Below are 6,000 nucleotides of genomic sequence, written 5' to 3'. Positions count from 1 at the left end.
AATATTTATTGAATTCCTACTGTATTTTTGGCTCTGGACTGGATGCATCTTCTATTTCATGGGATTTATTCATTTAAGTCGGATAAGGAAAGAAAAGGTCATCTCCTGATGGTACTCAATATTTATTTCCCAAGACTGGGAACATTTTGTCCAATTTGGTAATTCTACTTGTTTACAACACCCGCCTGTCTTGGTGGGGAAGGGCAGAAATGAGAAAGGAGGAAGACAGTTGCTTCTGCTCTGTTTTGGAGAGAGATGTCCAGGAACAAACTATTCTCGATCATCAGGTACTGAGACTGTCAATACACGTATGATATTCTGGAAATGCTTTCTGGAACATGACATTGTAATTGTTACAGGAAAATAATCCTGTACGCAGGCTTCAAAACATTTTGAAAATAGTCCATTTTGATGATCTCTGTTTAACATTTTTTCTTATTAAATGAATAATTTGCATTTCCTCCAAACTTCTTCCAGTATATTCCATAATTGCATAGTAGCTTTGTGTACCTGAAATGGGAAATATCTGCTATGCTATGCTTTTGAACTAGATGTAGTAGTTTTTCTGGGAAGAAGTCAGGAGATAAGGAAATAACAGCAAAGACAAAAGAATAAATGAAAAAAGCAGGCTGGTGTGTGACACACTTACAACACCATTCACATTCCTGACCTTCAACAAATCTTTGACTTTGCTGCAGACTGCTGGGTTTGGAGTGGGGGAGAGAAGATACAGGGAAGATGTTTGAGGAAGAGTCTTTTAATAAATGCTATTTTTGGAGGTAATCTCATGGATAGTGCTGTTGCTTCAGTCCATAGTTTCTAGGTTCATTTGCTCAGCTATGATAGTCCCAGATTCATGATGTTGATTCAGCTCAGCTCACTTGGCTGGAATGAAGTCCTCCTCCTGCCTCATTGGCCTAAAAAGGGTGTTCTTGGGCACACACAGTTTTGTATAGCTCAGTAACTTTTCAGAAACCTAAATTTCCTGGATTATACACTTGCCCTTCTCTATGTAAATGCAATTGACCCATCCCTGCAAGTATCTGTGGGATGGTCAGGAATAAAAACACAACCAATAGAATATAATCTTGAGTGGGAGGGAGAGAGATGCAAGAGGGAAGAGATATGGGGACATATGTATATGTGTAACTGATTCACTTTGTTATAAAGCAGAAACTAACACACCATTGTAAAGCAATTATGCTCCAATAAAGATGTTAAAAAAAAAGAGAATATAATCTTGACTGCTATGAATTGGTTCAGAACATTTTGGATTCAGAAAAATCTAACTTTGAATTCTATTAATGCTCTCACTTGTAGTGTGAACTTGGGAAAGTTATTTAATGTCTCTAAGACTTAGTTTCTTTATGTACATATTGAGGCAAATAAGATCTTACAGTGATGAAAGGAGAAAATGAGATAATCTATGTAGAGTAGTATTTGTCATATGGTTAGGACTGTTCAGCACAGGGTAAAATGTAATGACACGTAATCCTGGGGTCAGAATCAATCCTGATCGTTTCTACTGATGGTCTTAATTAGTCTGGCTGAGTGGGGAGAGTGACACCATGTCATGGCACTCAGATCCCTCTTAAGGGACTTGGCACTTACTCTTAAGTGCTTGGCAGTGTTGGCTGCTGACAGCTCAGGACTGCATCCCTCTCTGAGAATTGCCCTCTGATGCAAAAGGTTGCCTTGCTTGAGTTTATTCCCCCTCTCCAGGAGCAGCCCACATCCAGCCACTGGCCACTACTGGGCAGTACTAAAGCCTAGGCTTCTTCCCTCTGTAGGAACACCCCTGGAAGGACTTCCAAGCTTTAAAACTTTTTGAGTGATTGGCTGAGGCCACTGTTGCAACTGCGTCTCACTTTGTCTTCTCCCTCTGTTCAACACTGTTACCCCTGCTTCCTAACTGTTGTTCCTGGGAACCCATCCCATTATCTCCTGCAGGCATAGCTCAGCATGTCAGGATTTCTTTTCTTAGAATACTGAGGGAGATAGAAGGCATCTCCATTTTCCCACACCATTTTGTGGTACATTGTTCCTGAGGGAAGGGGTACAAGTTCCCAGAGGCAGAGCTTCCCAGAGACCCCTGAGGGCATCTGGTGTTAACAACAGTCCACAGACTAAAAAACAGATGACTATTTTGTTGGTGTCCTCAGAATGGTTCTTTCTTCTTTCCTCTGAATATTCCAGGCTTCCCCAAGCTTTTCTTTAGTTTCTGTCCACACAGTTTTGTTCACTGCAGACTAATTCCCTGCTTTTCTGCCTCTACCCAGGTGATCAGAGCTATAGGAGCTAAAGAGAAGACAGCTGCTCCCGACCTCAATTCTACACGTTCTTTCATCCTACTGTCCTTTAAGAGAAAGTGACAGACACTTTACTAAGACAGCATAAAGAGGACTGAATGAAGAAATGCAATGTGAGTCCCTAAAAGGCTGCCTGTCTGTTGTGTGGTGATTTTGACGTGGCTTGAGTATTACCTGGCAAGACCACAGTAAGCTTTTGAAAAGACAAAGAAGGAAGCTCACATTTGTTAAAGCTATAACTAGCTTGAATCAATGCCAGACTGCCAAAGTTTGGCTAACTTTAGGCTATTCCCAGGTCCTCTGGCCTCAGAAGTTTTCCCTGTTAGGCAAAGAGTTTAAAATAAATCACGTAAACAAATTCTTGTTCAGTGCTCACTCACCGCATGCAGGACACTACCTCTGTTATTCTGATGTTTGCAAAGAACGATTCCTGCCTTTTAAATGTCTAGGGTTTGGCTGGAGTCATAAGAGATATTGCATAAAACTTCAACTACATGACTTCAAATGTTCTGAAGATAATTCTAAAATCATGATAGCTTTCAACTCGTACGCCAGGCAAACCACCATCACCATGTGCTATAACTGCCTTAGTACAAAACCTTTACAAGGTGAGCAGACTTCTTAGTATTGTAGCTGACTCAACTGAATATTCTTACCTTTCTTTTCTTTTTAATCTTTTTGGACAGTCTTGAATACCCTAATTTGTTTTGTAGACAATTAAGGACAAAGTGAAATGCTATAGTCAGTGCCTAGTTTGATAAATGTCCAGCCATGAAGAATATCAAATGATAGGGGGAAAAAGTCTGTTTTCATATAGCAGTATTTTCCTTTGGTAATCTGCCTCACAAACTCTATCAGCAAGTATTGGCCTCTTCAATCTTTCCAAGTGTTATGTATTATGGAAAATAGAAAAGTTATTAAACTCGTGCCTATAAGGAGATATGATTCAAAAAGTCCAAGCGACTAGAATTAAAAACTTCAGATTCTATACAATTTATGTTGACATGAGCAACACTAAAAACATAAATTTATTAAGAGAAAAAACAGTAAATGAAGTCATCTTCAGGCATTGGAAAGTCTCTTTAGCTTTCAGAATAGATAGTCTGCATTCTTAACTGTACAGGAATGAATTATAAGTCTTGTTATATAATTCACTCCATGTTGATTAACCAAAAAGTTAACTTTCAAAAGAAAAATATATTTTTAATGTTTTTAAAACTCACTGTTACTGTTTGTGTTAAGCAGAATTTCTTCTTGTCAAATGAAATTTTATCTGAGATCCAGTTTATAAAACAGGTGAAAGTCATGATTTAGTAAAATACAGTTTCTAAAGTACATTTAGTAAAATACTTCTGATAGGACATTGTGGTTCTTTATTTAGGTGTCTATATACTTTTGTGAACTCTTAGAAGAAAAAGCATTGTTCCTTATTGACTCAGCATCTGGAATTCTTCCTGGCCCTTAGGAGTCAGAGAAAAAAATGTGGTTTTCACACATGAAATGAGTAAATGTATGGGTCACCAATAGTCTCATTCTCAATGAAATCAAGACTTAGTCAATAATGGATTGCTTCTATTGGCACTTCAGGGTTATTAATAGCTTGCTTTTAAGCACAAACTGTTTAGCATTTCTTTTGCTCAAGGGGTTGCCTTTCTAGGATCCCCCACAAAGAATGGGGTTATCAAACCCATTCTCTATAGTAGTGGGGCTTGGCTGGACTCTTGGTGGGGAGGGGGCGTAGTGAGCACTCCCATTGATTCAATCTGCCTTCTTAAATATGGTGACCCTAATTAAATCAATCACCCTTCTTAATGGGTGTCAGAAGCCTTAAGAAGGCAGATTGATTTAATCCAGGTCAGGAAACCTAAGGCATTTTGTTGGTTTAATGAATATCAGGAGATTTAAGAAAGAGGATTGATTAAATGGGGTCACAATATTTAAGGGAGCTGTTTTAATCATTGAGATTCACATGATTTATGGGGACAGAGCCAATCAAAGGGAGTCACGTGATGGGGGTGATTGACTCGATTTCAGTCACCTGATACAAGGGGCCAGATTGAATCACTGGTAATTTTAAGGGGACGATTGAATCAAAGGCAATCCCGTGATTTAAGGGGGGGTTATTGTTTTAATGGCAGTCAGGAGATTAAGAAGGCCAATTAATTTAATGGGGTTCAGGAGAATTAAGAAGGCAGATTGCTTTAATGGGTGTCAGGAAACCTAAGGGGTTTGATTGGTATAATGGTGTCAGGAGATTTAAGAAGAATGATTGATTTAATGGGGGTCAGTATTTAATGGGGCTGATTTAATCAATGGGAGTCCCATGATTTAGGGGGCTGTTTTGCTACATGGCAGTCGTGTGTTAAAGGGGTGCTGATTCAATCTTGGAGTCACCTGATTTATAGGCACTGATTTAACAATAGGAGTCTCCTGATCCAAGGGACTGATTGAATCAGCCTGAGCGTGTGCGCGCACGCACGCGCGTGCACACACACACACACACACACACACACAAACTGGACAGCACCTTCCCATTCTCTTTATTGGCACTAAATGATTATGGGTATCTGCTTGTGCCATGTGCCACAGTGGGTGGCCCTGTTAATGGGTGAATCGTAATGTTTAATTGATGGAGTTAGGCCATTATGTAATTTGACTTCCTCAGACTGAATTTTATTGACAAGATCAGTGGGACATCCAAGGCAGACTGCATCATTTTTTTCCTGAGCATTTACTGTACTGAGCGCTTCTAGAGGGCATGGAAGTGTACCAGTTCAATTGTGGGAGGCCAAGGGATAGAGGTAGTAAATTTATATGAAAGAGAGATTTAAAAACATCCTCTTACACTTCCTGCCAAGCTTTCGTGAATCTAGATTGTGTAAGCCCCTGATTAAACCATAATAGGAATATAAATGAACAGAAAAGATAAGAAATGGACAACTCAGGTTAGGTCAGCAATGGAAAGATTTAGAATAGAATCATCGTATCATCAAGTAAACAAACAAACATAACCCATAGCTAAGAAGTGCTGCATTCTCCATGGTTCAAGGAGGTAGCTGGAAATGAACATATTTCCTCTTTAGTGCCTATTACTCTCTAATGGACTAAGAAATTTACTTTTTATTTTGCTTACGTCTGTCTCCTTCACTGAAAATGTAAGTTCTATGAGGGTAAGGGTTTTGATCTGCTTTGTTTGCTCCTGTATCCCCAAAGCTTAGAATAGTGTGTATAAAATGATAAACACTCAATAAATATATTCTGAATGAATTAATTAATAGTTTAGTAGGATACATTATAGCCCTATCAACTACTATTGAAAATGGCATCAGGAAGAAGGGTTAATCCTATGTTCTTTGAAATCCCTTTGGTGGTATCCCTCTCAAGTTAATTAATTCATTTTCCTTCTGGAACTTAAGGTAATTCTAAAAAGTAAAATTTATTGAGCCAAAATACTAAGCCATGCACTGTTTGTCATTGGACTTTCAGATTATCTTTATTTCAAGAGTACCATCAACCTAGAATTGTTCTGTCATATTTTATAATATCTCCATAAGAATAAGCATTCCCACTTTAAATACTGAAGGTAAGATTTGCATTAAACCATGAATTGAAAATATAATGATGACTGTTTACAGAACCTGAAATCAACCAACATTTATAAACGTTTTTTAAGCCCCAAATAAATAGTCAT

The sequence above is a fragment of the Hyperoodon ampullatus genome (genome assembly GCF_949752795.1).
Source record: "Hyperoodon ampullatus genome assembly, chromosome: 1".
Taxonomy (NCBI): domain Eukaryota; kingdom Metazoa; phylum Chordata; class Mammalia; order Artiodactyla; family Ziphiidae; genus Hyperoodon; species Hyperoodon ampullatus.
This window is presented reverse-complemented; position numbering follows the sequence as displayed.